Here is a 15,716-nt window from a genome sequence, read left to right as displayed (position 1 = left end):
TTTTAGCTGGAAAGAGCATAAAGCAGGCATTTTAAATAAGTGGGCACAATTAAAATGTGACCTATGCTCACTGTGTTCCTTTAAAACGAAAGCTGGTGACAATTCTCTGCCTTCTCACACCCTGCATGTCTGTTACGCTGGCTGTTCTTTTTACAATATATCAAGTTATGTTTTAGGCACCAACCACGTTAATAAAACAAGAAAATAGGGCTACAAGCAGTTTGATCCTTGTAATAAAAGGAAAAGTGGTGTAGGGACAAAGGTAGCCACAGAACAAGACAGCAGACCTGGAGGTTGTGCATCTCTGCTGGCTGCTGTATCTTCAGGCTTCCAGGATTTCACACTGGAGCTCTTTGTTCTGAACTTTGTAACTCTGCTACGTGGGTGCATCTCTGTCCACATGCACCATCCCAAATACAGCTGCATTTCTGACCATATGTCTCATTAAAATCCTGCACTCTCATCATATAATAACCTGTATGTTAAACTTATTCTGGACAATTTCCAATTTTAGTAATTACACTAAACTGTTTAAATTCCCCCAGTACATAATTTAGAAACAGTATTCTTAAGTTTTTCAATTACTGGTGAACATCATCTGCATCCCCCAGATAGTTAAATGTCAATGGTGGTAAATTAATCTCTGAGAATATTCAGAAAGTTGGTGAGGGAGGAAAAAAAAAAGGTAAAGCTTAATATAAATGCAAAATCATCAATGTGATGTTATGTGGCTCAAAGATAATAAATGTAAATAGCTTTCACCACAGTTCTTGAAATATGATTTCTGCTTTTTCTTCCTGCCAGATAAAATATAATATTTTCTTTCTGTGTCTTTTAGATGAGCTGGTTTGCAATTATACAGGATTTTGCTCCACCATTGTTTGTGTAGATGTTACCTGTTTTTACTGACATTTAACATAAAACCAACCTCCAGGAAAATAAGTACAGTGACACCAAACTGAAATGAGATTGCCAAAGAACAGTACAAATGCATGTAGCAATTAAGTGGCTGTCACAGATCCTGCTGGCCCCAAAAGGACTGATGTCTCAACAAAGGCAAGGAAGGGGCACAGACTAAAGGATGTGCAACAGCCAAAGGGAATTACTATTTTTTATGTTCACAGAATCCATAAAAGTATCTAGAGTATGCTAAGTCTATAGAACAAAACTAATACCTACACAACCCATTTTGCCTTTCAATTATTGCAGCACATCTTACAGAAAATAAGGGAAACCACCGAGGAACTCGGTAACTATGAAGAAAGCTAGGAAATTTCTCTTTCTTGCCATACTGTGCTTCAATAAAAGAAAAGTTTCTAATGATCCTTAGTCTTTTCTCCCTATTTTATTCATTTTTTTGATATAATCAGTACTTTATCCTGGAAAGATGTCAGAGATGCTGGCATTGGAATTGATTTTACCCCCTGTAATGTCTGACAGCCTCAGCAGCAGCCCTAAACTGCAGAGCAGTTCTGTCTGACCACGAAGCAATGCAAGCACAGCTTACAGGCCCAAGCACTGGAAAAGGAATGCAAAATCCTGCATTCTTTCTGGCTCAGAGATAGCAACAATATTAGCTTAGTTTTTATGACATTGACAATATATTTAGTCTGGTCATATTTTAAAGAATAACAAAATCACATACTTTGCTGGGACATATACCAACAATCTAATAATTACAGTACTCAACACTAATAGGAATGCTTTTCAGGGTGGTCCAGCATACTCAAGAGCTGGGGCTGGATGCCAGTTTTGGCAACTGCCTTCACTTTTTTCTCTCTCTTCTCTGACTCGAGGGTAATGTGGATGCATCAGCTCACAGATCAAAGCATCTGGCCATCTCTAGACATAAAAGAAGGTGTTTGTCCATTTTGCCTCGTGCTGGGAACTGTTCACCAATGTCAGAAATCACATTCTCTCCTTGCAAGAATATGGGATGGTAAAGACTTCAAGTACATGACTGCATAAAGGCATAGCAGTGGCATTTAATGCCTTTATCTTCCAACATTTCCCTAATAACTCTGCCCTTTGAAGTAGCAGCAGAAGAACTGGAGTATGGCCAGATGTGTTTATTTTTATGCTTAGTTTCATGAGTGCATTTGGGTGACGCTTTGTATTGTTTTATGGTGTGGGAGGGATAGTGTTCTTTCTTTGTTGGGGGGTGTAACTTTTTTTTAATTAACAAGACGGACTGAGATTCAACTTTAGCTCATTTGAAAGCCAGAATTACAGCTGCAAGCTCCTCACTAACAGCATTCTAGGATAAAGATTCATTTCTGTCTCCTAAGGGCTTGCCTTCTCATGAGTTATAGAAAATGTCCTGCAGCAAATCAGTGGCAATTTGAGCCCACTTCAGCCATTTGGTACTGGCCTGGCTGGACTTTGCTTAACTTCTCAGATATAACAGCTAAAAGCAATCAGTGTGGGGGCTGACCAGTGGGCAGGTTAGAGCAAAGTTCTGGAAACTTTGTATATAGGCAACAGCTATGAAAATAGAACATTAACTTCTATTTTAAATTAAAGGAGAAACTCAGAGCAGAAGTCAAGGGCATCCCAGGACAAAATAGAAAGATTCTGCTTTAACAGAGCTGTTGTCCCAGGAGCCAGGTATATGGGGCAGTTAGACCTGTCTCTAACATGCTCCTAATAGATGAGATTGCCCACCCAGCAATTGCTTTGAGCTGAGAGCTTAACTCAAAAGCCATTCATCCTGACAGATAAAGTAATTCGTGTTAGTGCAGATAGGATATTTCTGTATTTTCAGTGAAACATACTCATTTCCATACTTCTGCATGATACAAATTGAGGACTATGAAAAATGAAAGGATAATACAATACCACTGAAATATAAGATGCCACAATGTAAAGAGAAAGGATGAACAACACGGAAAACCACTGATGGAAATGTTTTTCCAAAAGGAAAAGAGAAAAATTCTGAGAACACAGGAATTAGGCAAATTGAACAGACACCTTATATTCATTGCATTTTCATCACAGAAGCAAAATTAGTCATGAATACTGCAAAAATAAAAAGGAGCCAGTTCTAGCACATAGCAAGCAGAACTTTCTGCACAGTCTGATGGAAGAGTAACTATTAGCAGCCAGGAAATTCAAACCTCTGGGAAGTGGCAGACCAGGAAAAGTGTCACAGGAGCAATAGAGGAAGCCAGTGAAACACACTGCAAATCAGGGTAAAAGAGAACAAATGTGACTGCTGCTAAATCCAGCCAACTGTGCTGTAAAATATTTAATGCATAACATACCAAAAGGGACAATTTTATCAGAGCTATTGTCAAAGTGATGAATGATAAAGGCAAGGCACAGCCTTGGAAATAAAAGTTATCCTTACAGAAATTTCTCAGGGACAGATCCATCCACCAGTCTTTACAAAAGCCATTTGAAACACAAGACAATGGAAATCTGTTAACTAGCACTTCTAGCACTTCACAAAACATGCACAACTAGCACTTCACAAAAAATGTCCCATTCCTATAGCACAGATATTCAGAGACATGGACTTACAGGAGCAGGCTGACTTAATAGCACAACACAGTGCAGCTGGGACCAACAAATAGTGCTTTGAAGGAGGTTCCAAAGTCATCCTGTGTTTATCAACACATCATGATACTTGCATACAGCAAATGGAGGCATGAAAACCTTTAGAGAGAAATGTTTTAGCAAGTAAAATGTATCACAGTTGTAGTGGGCTGTAATAAATTAAACCTCTACTGCTCAGCTCCTGGGAGCATCAGCAGAGTACAAATGTGCAATTATTGGATATAACAGCACACTTATCTACTACCATGGCAAATCACCATCTCTTATCCTCTCAAATCAACAGGCCCTTATGTCTTTTGTGCTTTTATAATCCTTGCTCAAAAGACTGTTTGTACAATTTGAGTAAAATGGAAGTGCCTGTGTAGCACCTCCTTGCCCAAAAGACTGTCTGCACAATTTGAGTAAAATGAAAATTTTACTCATACAAGATATGAAAATGTTCAGCTGGTTATAAAGCCTCTGAAGATAGTAATAAAAACACTGAGCAGATGTACAAATGTATCTTGGGATGAGTACATTACAAAATCCATTATGTATTCTTAAACACTATTGACTCCTTCAGGAATGTGCCAAATAAAAGCTGCAAGACACCTAAATAAACAAAGTATAGTGTAAAAATCTCTCTATATGTTTTCAGCCAAACAATATTTTGAAACAGTTTATATTCTAGCCAAGCATACTAATGCTTAACCAGAAGAGCAAGCCGCCTTCTTCTTCACACAACACATACCCTAGAAAAATCAAAGGGTCTGTGTAATGTAGCAGCATGGAGATTATTACAGTATTCTAAAACAGTAGACAAAATGAATATGTATATTTAGATAAATTATTATTATTCATTGTCAAATATCAATCTGCTTCACTACATAGTAAAGTTACAGTTTTAGTTTGCCAGACAACCATTTAATTAATGCATATTCACTCCTAAAGTTTTCAAAAACCCAGCATTATTGTCAGTTTCTTGTCCTTAAAAGCAATAAGGAGGTCAGGGTGGCACCATGATTGACAGAGGCACATCAGGTCAAAAAGCCTCTTAATATTGTACCTGAGATAGTGTTCAGTAACAAACATTCACCAGCTCACATTTGTCAGAAGGCAAAGCCAGCTCTGAGTAACTAAGCAACAGCTGCTGGATCAGGAGTGGGAGAGAGAAGGGCTTTCTAGAGGAAATACTTCACGTTTCCATGTAGCCTGGATCTGACATCTAGTTGCCATGGTGATGAGGATGTATTAGAAACACAGAGATTAGATCCACAGCCAGAGACAGACTAGAACACAGCAAAGATAAAGCATAGTACACATCTTGCATGGCCATGCCAACATTTCCAAAAGGCTTGCTGTTAAAGATGGAGATTTGAGAGAAATAAAAATTTAAAAAATAATCTGTGAAGCTAAAGCCCTTTTCAAGAACAAAGCAGCAGCCTGAGTAAATTCTGGGAATCATATTTGAGGAAGAATTTAAGCAAAACCAGATGGAAGAAGCAGAGAACTCTGTGCATCTCTGTCCAACAGGCAACAAGAGTTAAAACAAAGAAACATGGGAAGATAGGACATTCTCTGCAACCTTGATTAAATCTGTTGAACTAAGAAAGCTCCTTTTAAATTAAACAATGTCCAGTGTTAGGAAGATGGTGCAAATACTGTCCTAGAGACCTTAAAATGTGAAGAAAAACAATTCAGGGGAAGGATTTCAAAATATAAATATAGTGGTCCAGGACAGTATGTGACCATGAGTATTTAAATAACAACTCCAGGATGCTGAATGTTCAGAAGCAAAGTCCATAAAATCATATACAACAGTGACAGAGAAGATTTTATTTCTTAATTTCACACCTTACAGGAAAATGGTTTTGCATATGTGCTAGCTGCAGATTATAATCTTTCTGCATCACTTGAGAAATGATTTTTTTGGGGTCTAATATTCTAGAAAATAGGTAATCTGAATTTTGGCAGCCAGTTGTAAGGCATTGATAGGAAAGTATGACTGAATGATATTCATAGCTCTTTTTAAGTACCAAATTGAAAAAACCTCACTTAATCAAAAAATGGTTGTGGTTCATCACATTTCAATATCTTTTAGAGAAGGCGCTATTACATGCAGCAGATTTTTTTTTCCTATGCAAGCAAAACTTTTGATTAGAGTCTGCATTTATTGACTTGTAGTGCATAAACTCATCTTTTAACACAGAGTAAGCATCATGCAGTGGAAATGCCATTTGACACAGGTAATATTCTTTACCAGTCTCTAAACTGTTCAAGCAAAGCTTAAAGAATATTTGTGAAGTCAAAGATCGCCTTTTGCAATGTTTCCAGCATTCAAGAAGTAAATATGGTAAGCAGAAAAACACAGGCTACACCTGATGACTTTTCTGTGAAAGACATTGAGGTCAGAATTATTCACAGTTGTCTTCTATTCATATTGTTTGTAAGTAATTTTAAAAGTATTGGTGATTATAAAGGTAGAAAGAGGCAAATGATGGAAACAATTGGAAGAAAATATCTTGCAATAGAATAAGAGAGAAATGTTTTAAATTAAAAGATGGTAGGTTCAGACTAGTTATAAGGAAGAAATTTTGTAAGGATGAAGTTGGTGAGGCACTAGAACAGGTCACACTCAGAGTTGGTTGATGTTCCCTCCCTGGAAAAGCTCCAGGTCAGGTTCGAGCAGCATAATCAAAGTGAAGATGTCCCTGTTCTTTGCAGGGGAATTAGAGTAGATGACCCTTAAAGATCTCTTCCAACACAAACTACTCCACAGTCAATCCACAAAACAATAAAAGAGCACACAAATAATTGATTGCCAACTTTCCACAGCAGTAATAACAATAATCCTAGCAGAAAGCTTTTAAACAAAGGTTTAAGTCCCATGATAAAATCTTTACTTTCAACAGCCAGTGAAATGATAGATGACAGAGACAAAGGGAGGCAAAAAAGACAGTGCACATGTGCTGCAAAGAATCATGTCATAAGCAAAGCTGTAAGACAAAGAGATACAGCCTCTTTGTGCAAAACAGTATTGCAACCTTGTAAAAAACCCCATGGAAAGGAATTTAATTGTTAAAATGTGAGCAATGATAAGAACTGAATGTAAAACCATAGAAAAATATTTATAGTCATCTTATCCTAAAATAAGTGAAGTCCAAATACACCTTAAGAGCCGTAAGATACTTTTTAATCACTTTTTTTTATAAATCCACTTACACAGAATGATCATGGTTACAGAGTCAAAATGGATGTTAATATTTGAATGTGTTCCAAATCCATTGACATGGAATCAGTGTGGTATTAATTTAAGGAAAAATTAATTTTTGCTATTATTAATGAAAACTTCTTTATCTTTGTAATTATTATTGAACTTTAAAGTGTATTTTACAGGCATAAACCAGTTTTAGAAAACATGAATTTTACAGCTTGATTTACACAGTTTGAGTCTCTCAGCAACATATTGTGTGTGCCTTATGTTTGTTAGTTGAGTTGACATAAACCATATCTCCTGTTGACAGAAACGCTTGAAAATATTCATGGACTTCAGCATCCATCACTGAAGAACTCTGCAGTTATGGAAAGCACTGATTAAAATTGCTTCCTGTACTTCAAAAACTCCAGAACTGCAACTCTATCACAGTATCAGGATGAGAAAAACAGACGGAAGACAGTTAAGATAGACTTCTCTAAGTTAAAATTTATATTATTGCTTATAGTTTTCAAAGCAGCAGATTAACTTCAGACTGTATAATTGATCATCAAATTTTATTTTCTATCTTGATTCTGTCTACTCTGTCACTAAAGACAAAGCAGTATCTTGCACTAAGGCTTCTACTTCATTATCTAAATATATCAGGATAAACACCTGGCAATCTGTAATGCAGTGGAATATTTTTCTTTTTGGCTTTGTTTTGTTTGGTTGGTTTTTTTTTCTTTTTTTAATCTCAATAGAAAAATGGACTTGGAGCAAATAATTTTCACCTGACTATGCACAAACTGCTCTCCATCTGCCATAACAAAAGATCTTTCCTGTAACATACATGTATTTCCTAACTTAACAGAGAACCAGGCCTGGCAATGTAAAAATGCTGCAGTAATTTACTGAGGCACCTGGCAGTTTATCATAGCAGAGATTTTATAAACTCACCAACCACTGGGCTGCTGATAGGTATTCACCAAAGACAACAAATCTGATAAGAAAAATCCTCCCTAGTGCCAAAACTGCAGAGTTCACAGACTACAGTCTAATGTCAGGAGGTAGGAAAGAGGAAGCTCTTATTAAGGCTCCTCCCCTCTCAAATACATTATAGTAGGGAATAAAGATTTCATTACAAAATTCACAAAAAATGTAACAGCGAACTCAAAATATAATGCTAAATCACATGGCAGTACTATGAAATATAACTTGCTAGAAGATGTGAAAATTCACTTTTTTATAGTGGTAGACATGATGACATGTCAGAAATAGTTGTAGGTAAAAGCTGAAAAATGTATTCAGTATAAATCATGTCAACATTAAAAAGAAATCAGTGAAGGCACTGGGCTAAAAGTTCACCTAACTTCCTAAATTTAACTTGTATTCATATAAGGAAAATACTAAAACATTGTTCATTAGTATAAGCCCCGTTCTCTAGTATAATGAAAGCTGGAGAGCAACATTCCAGACCCAACACTTTTGGGGAAATTTTATGCTTTATTTTTACAAATCATTATTAGAATAGCTAATTGATTCTAACTTGCTTTCTTCTCCATGCAGAGAGCCCAGATCATCCCTGAACAGAGCCTAATGCCTTTTAGGGGAGGGAGATAATGATATCAGATTTCTAAAAAGAGAAAATGCACATGAATAACCCTCTGCACATGCCCAGACACTGGTATTTCAATTCAGCTGGAGCAACAAGGGAAAGAAGGAAGATACTAAAAAGGCATGGATGAAAGATAGTTATTATTGTAGACTTCACAAGTTAATATGGTCCTTTTGTGCATTGCCCACTACATTTCACTTTTCCACACACCAATCAATATTTCACCTTGGGCACCTCAAAGACAGTAATCAGTTCTTTTCACAAAGTTCCATGGCAGCAGTGGACACTTCCATGTTCAAACTAATTTGAACAGACATCACTGTAAATCAACCTGGGAAGAAAAATTTCATAATTTAGTCTGTTCAGAGCAAGTCTATTCATTTGTACCAGCATGGTGCTGCTGTATGTGCACCTCTGAATGGCACTTAAGAGTTTATGTGATATTCACCCCAGGACTTTACTAGGAGTAAAGGACAAAAAGCCCAAGCTAAAAGATACACATCAGTTCCACAGAATTCTGAAGCATAGGCTTCCATCTCCTCACACGGAGCACAGAAGTGGAGCACGTGTTGAATTTCAGGACCATGAAAACGTAACTCTGTGTGTGACAGTGGCACTTGGGGCTGTGCTGAAGAGACCAGACTGCTGAGCCAGCTCTGAAATGCTTCAATAGTCACAGAGCTTAAAGGGAGAAGCTGTGCCTCAGGCTATACAATGGAATCTCACTGGAAACAAGCTCTTGGAAAACAGGCAAGCACTCAAATACTGGTTACAATATCATCCTGGCTCTCAGGAGTGATCTGTGAGCAGTACAAAGAGAAGGCACTGCAGAGCTGTGCTCTATCTCTGCATGGGCAGGAAAAGAGACATCAACCTTGTACTGCAGCTTAAATTAAAATTCTTCTGATGCAGGACTTGACAACTTAGTTGCAGAACTGTGGTCACAAAACTATCTTGTGTCCATAATATTTCCTGAAATATTTCAGTGGATCACACATATATGTCAACATCCTTTGGTGTGAGAACAGACTGCATCATTCTCCACCACGTAGGAGATATATATATACATATATATACATATATATATATATATATATATATATACTTTCATTTATGTCTATATACATATGTATTTTCCTCAGACATTCACTAGTGATAGAAACAAAAATACACTTACGATAAATAAGAGTTTTTAAAATTGGAAAATCTGGGGCTTTTATCCAGTAGTTAAGTTTGGACTCTTTGCTCAATAAATTTTAATAAGTACAAAAAATTCAGTGGATAACTGAGTCTTGCAAAGCTGTAGAATGCACTTAATTTCACTGTCAGCTCTATTAAAGGGAAGGAGGTTTATCCTTTAGGAAGTGTTTCTCCATTATAAAACCAAGCAAGTAAAACAAGATTATCTATTCAGTAAACTAGAAATTACAACAAAGGAAAAACCTCCCATTACTTTAAATCAACTTATATAAGCCTACTTCCCTTCTATTGCCAAGATAAATTGTTTTACTTCATTCTTTTTTTTTTTTTTTTTTTCAAGGCAAAGTCAAACATACTTCTCAAGGTGCATCTGATCTGATCCAAACAAAGAAATTATCCTTTCTCCAATCTACCTCTACTGGCACATGTCTGTCTCCTCCACCACATCTCAAAGATACTGTCCAGGGCTGCTAGATAGATTCACGTATGGCCACCCTTACCCTACTTCTGTCAAAACACCCAATGAGCAAAGTCAAACTTGGCTCATTCTACAAGGCATTTTTATTTTTAAAAACATTTAGAAAGGTTGTCTTTGGGTGTGTAATATTGTAGTCCAGAATCTCAATCTTAGACCAAATATGGTGGCAGAGATATTGTAAGATTTTATGAAATCTAAGGGGTTAGAAAAAAAATAATAATTTTATACATGAAATAGCTCTCAGGCACAGAAATCTGTTATAAATACCTCACTGAAGAAACAGTTACACTGAGAAATAGAGTTTGAAAGGAAAGGAGAAGTGCTTGCATCCCGATATTCTTTGAATCATTGAAAAGAAGAAAACCTGGGCTCCTCCCCTTTCTACAAACATAAAGCCCACCTTGTCATATAAACAAAGATCAAATACAAATTCTCAAAACCAGGAGTTGTTTTCAGCTAATATCAAGACAATGGATTTCCCTGTGTGTTTCCTGGATTTTATGCAAAGTTGCTATAAATGGATGAGATCCTGCTGTGTGTCACTGCTGGTACAGTACTACTCTAGGCTTTGCTTCTCAACAAGTGCCATAACTTGAACTGCCTGAGCATTTGTCACCAAGCCACACTGACCCTCACATTGGCTTTGGTTTTCATCTACTTTCCTCTGAAAACCACATTTATCCAAGTATTCATAAGCCTCTTCCGTGGAAAACCTGCTGAGTGAAAACTCAATAGCAGAAAATATGTCATTGCTGTCCACAAGTAGGAGTAAATATGAGGTGACAGATTTAGGGAATAAAAGCCAAAAAGTGGAGTAGGTTTTTCATTCCATATACGGCACATACTTTGGACAAAGAACATGGGATCTTGGTTACCTATATTCTCATACTAACAAAAGGTAAAATGCTGCTCTATTTTTCTTTTATACACTGTCAACATCTGCAACAGCAGTTTTGAGTCTTCTTTTATAATTTCCTTGTGTACATAAATCCATTCTAGAATCTTACTCTCCCCAGTGACAATCCTAACGCCATGCTCCCTGTGGATGGTTGCCAGAAAGCCCAGCCCATATTCCAAGTGCTACTTTTTAATTATATGTCATGTTCCTAGATTCTTCTAAATATACTACTGTCATCTCAGAAAGTAATAAATCAAATTTTGAAACCATGCATACTTTAAATGATTAATATTTTTTTCATTATCACTGATGTCTTCTACAATAGCTGATTAAAATATAGTGATTGATATGCAGAAAGTTGTATCTGAGTATCTTAGGCATGTGTAGCTGTAGAAGTGTACATGCAAGATATGTCCAAGACAACAGCACATCCCAAATCATTTACATTCATAATTAAGAGGAAGACAAAAAAAAAAAAAAATAAGATATATGAGAACTCATTTTGTGCTTCTATGTATAAAAAAACCCAGCAGCTGAATGAAACAGTGCCTTATTTACACCTAGACTCTGCCTTTGCATTGCCCAAACCAGATTCAGATTGATTCTGTACTTCCAAAAATTAAACTTTCCTTCTAACATGAAAAACATGTCTTCTTTCTTCCCTTTTTCCTCTATGAATATTTTTATATGGCTAATTTACTAAGAAACTTTTCCCTGTTTTCTGTCAAAAATCTATACAGTTGATAATTGCTAAATTTGTAGATGGAAGAACTACTGCTTGTTAAGACAGTTCTCACAAAATGTCTTAATTAATCAATCATTAATTTATTATTAATTATAATTAATTGATGTATTAATAATTAATTAATTAACTATTCATTGTTTAAAAATATACTGCCTTGCAAATCCCGTGGGTGTGGGGAGCCTATAGGTAATGAGCACACTTTGTGTTCAAAGAGAAGAAAGAGAATGCAGTGACAGATTTAGATTCCCAAAGTATACTTAAGCATTTCTAAAACAAAACATTATAATGAACCGTCTTTTTCAGGAAAAAAAATTAAGGAGGCCAATTGTAGGAGAATGATGTGCGGTTTAAAAGGATCACCAGCTTTTCTGCAAAATGTCTTAAAGGTGAGGGGTTCCTATAGACACACAGGTAAATGCATTTAACTGTAAAGCACAATTATCACACTTTTCTTTGTTCTAAATTCCTTCAGTGTATGAACATTATAGGAATACCAAAATATTTATTTTCTGAACTGCATAGGCTTTATATTCCAAAGACCAGTAATATTTATATTTGTAACAATAATGGCTGTCCAGTTGTCATGGTTTGGCCCAACACCAGGCACCCATGGGAGTCACTCACTCACCCTCCCCTGCCACAGCTGGGCAGAGAAGAGGAAAAAAATGTTAACAAAGGCTTTGATGAGATAAGGACTGGAAGAAAACACTCTAAGGGCAAGACAGGCTCAACTTAGAGGTATGAAGTGAGCTTATTACTAACAGAATCAGAGAAGGATAATGAGAAGTAAAATAAGCCCTTAAACACCTTCTCCTCCCAGCTCTCCCCTCCTTCCCACCAACAGCACAGGGAGACAGGGCACGGGAGCTTGTGTCTGTTCATCACAGATATTTTCTGCTGCTGCTCTGGGAGAGGAGTCCTTCCCCTGTGAGGCTGTGGGGTCCCTAGCATGGAGACAGCTCTCCATGAACTTCTCCAGTGTGGGTCCACAGCACCTGCTGCAACGTGAACTCCCCCCACGGGCACACAGGCCTCCCAAAACTGCTGTGACGTGGGGCTCTCTTCCCATGGGGAAGGACAAGGACAGGCTGCTCCAGCCTGGAAGCAGGGCCCTCTCCCTCTACTGGGTCACAGCCTCCTCCAGGCATGGAGGGTGAATCTCTGCCTCCCCCGTGGATCCCCACGGGCTGTGGGTGGATCTCTGCATCCCCCGTGGATCCCCAGGGGATGTGGGTGAATCTCTGCATCCTCCGTGGATCCCCAGGGGCTGTGGGTGAATCTCTGCATCCCCCGTGGATCCCCATGGGCTGTGGGTGAATCTCTGCATCCCCCTTGGATCCCCAGGGGCTGCAGGGGCACAGCTGCTTCACCCTGGTCTCACCATGGCCTGCAGAGGAATCTTGGCTCCAGCACCTGCAGCACCTCCTCCCCTTCCTGTGCCACTGACCATGGTGTTGCCATGTTGTTTGTTGCCATGTTCTCCCACATGTTCTCACCTCCTCCTCTTCTCTGACTAGGAAACAACTGTGAACAGTTTATTTTGATTTTCTTCTTAAATATGTAATCACAGATGTTACCACCCTTTGTAATTGGCCCTGTCTTGGCCAGCAGCATGTCCATCTTCAGAGCCATCAGGAGTTGGCTCTGCTGGACATGGTGGAAGCTCCCAGCAGCTTCCCACAGGAGCAATTTTTGTGGCTCCCTACCACCAAAAGCCAGGCCGTGCAAAACCAATACACCATTCTAAGAGATGGAGAAAGCAGGTTACATGGGTGTACTGAAGAGGGAAATGAAAAGTATAAAAGCACATCAATAACTAAATCAGCTCTTTATATTTTACAATGATGATCAAGAGCACTCTAAACACAAAGCTGTGTCTCTTTGTTAAATTCATTATTTTATCTTTCCTTCTATATTATGGTAAGTGCATGCACTCTGTACTCCAAGATGGCACTAGTCCTGTGTATGCTTACAAATTAGGTTGGCAGTCTTTTTTATTGTCTCTCATTTTCCTTTTCAAAATGCTCCATGCTAAATTTTTATGTCATATATTTGATATTTATCGGATTTTCATTTTCTTGATTTCATCATAAATGTAACGAAATTTGGCTTCAACTCTTTATTTTCAGATTCCAAACTTCAAGGTGTCCTTAGAATGAGACTTGCTTAATCCTGTTGTTGCCATCAATATTTTTAAGCTTTTCTATGAAGAGGCTGAAAGAGCCAGAAGCTAAATGAAGAATAGCAATATGTTTATGTGCCAAACCAAGATTTTTCAGCCAATCTCATTTAGTGCCCAGTTTAGGGATTGTGAACTTCAGTGATTCCACAGCTGGGCAGGATCACTGTGATCATGGAAGTTGACCAGGCCAAACCTTTTCCCAGAGCTTAACTGAGCCCACAGTTTTGCAATTTGCAAAATAATGGAACCTGATTTCAGCCACGGGATTTTTACAATATTTGGCAACCAGTATATAGAGCCTGGTATTTGTAATTAACTACAGAACAACTAATTAAGTCTTTAATCATCTCTTGAATAAGCTAAATGAACTGAGCTTCTGTGGTCTCAGTCCATGGCACATTTGTCAATTCTTTGATGAGTCCTGTGACTCTTCTCTGATCTCATTGCCAATGATCAATATCTGTACAACTAAAAAAACCAAAGTTAAGGAAAAAGCTTAGAATTATCTTACAAATAGGGTTCTTTTTTTTCTGTGTTGACTCAAGAGCCTTGTGTTCAACTATTCAATGATCACACTGTTTTCAGCTGTGAGTTCTGGCTGTGGTTCTCCCTAGTAATTCAGTAAAATAAAACATAACCTGGAAATGAACAACAGGCCCTTTATAGAGAAATGGTATTCTGCAGACACTTGGTTATAAACCTATCAATATCTACTGCTTGTACCCTCAGGTTAGGATTAAATTAACTTGTTATCACCCCTCTGCACTACAGAGGGCAACAAAAAAATTAAGTTCTCTGCTTGGTAAGAGGACCATTTCCAGACATTGACAAGCTACAAACAAGATTATTATATCCATGTGCAAGGAAAATGCCAGTAACAAACCAGATTTCTGCTGTTGGAATACATTTAAGTGATTTTAAAATGCTGCTTTTTTTTTTTTTTTTTTTTTTTTTTTTTTTTGCAACTTCATAAAGTGACAATCTTGGATGGTCTGAATTACACAAAGTAGAAACAGGAAAAATCACAGAACTCCATCTTCCTCATAGCTACAGAAAATCCCTTTATGAGAGGCCAAGCCAAGATGTAACAAGCCCTTGAACTTTGGCCTTTAACTATAAGCAATCAGTATACAAAATCATTCAATACATCGCATGAGCACATATCACATACCTGAAGGTTCTTTAGTTCTACTGTTCTCACTAACTACTCAGGGTAATTTCCTTCTCCAGAAAAGCACAGTTTCCTGACCTCTATATTCCTTCCTTTTCTTTTTCCTCCTTAGCAATTCTGGAATGAATTAATTTATAGACAGGCTTGATTAAATAAATATTAGCACTTGCACAAAAAAAAATGTCATTTGGTATCTTTAGAAGCTTTAAGCATTTTCAAAGTATTTTCAAAATATCCTGCATTAATCATTCCACAACCTTTCAAATACTCTCTAGGAAGATTTATTTTTCATCCCTAGTTTAAGACTATTGTAGGAGTTTTGGCTCCTCAGGATTCTCAAGTCAGAATCCTAACTTTGAAAAGAAGCTGCCATATCCACTGCTTCTCTTACCAGACCAACTTATCTGAATTAATTTGCCTTATTACACAATATCCTTGCATGAATTACCACAATTGCTAGCCTGGAATGTATTAAGAGGAAATCATTTAATGTCCTTTTAGATGTCTTTTAGCATAGTTAAAACACAGAAGAGGAACCAGATAAAGAGATTAGGCAGCTTTCTGCAGACCAATGACAAATATACTGTAGATATTGTTAGGAAACTTTGCTAATTTCTTGCTAAATTTTTCTTTTATTACTGGCTTGAGAAAAATAAACAGATAGGTGCTGCATTAATACAAATTCCTGCTGTCT

At 37.4% G+C, this 15,716-nt stretch overlaps 1 protein-coding gene across 6 annotated transcripts in view; it reads right to left on the bottom strand.

Annotated features, from left to right (window-relative positions):
• Positions 1-15,716, bottom strand: part of CACNA2D3 (calcium voltage-gated channel auxiliary subunit alpha2delta 3) — a 400,132-nt gene that overhangs the window by 218,843 nt on the left and 165,573 nt on the right. The window lies entirely within an intron of this gene.

The sequence above is a fragment of the Lonchura striata genome, chromosome 12 (assembly GCF_046129695.1).
Source record: "Lonchura striata isolate bLonStr1 chromosome 12, bLonStr1.mat, whole genome shotgun sequence".
NCBI lineage: Eukaryota > Metazoa > Chordata > Aves > Passeriformes > Estrildidae > Lonchura > Lonchura striata.
This window is presented reverse-complemented; position numbering and strand designations above follow the sequence as displayed.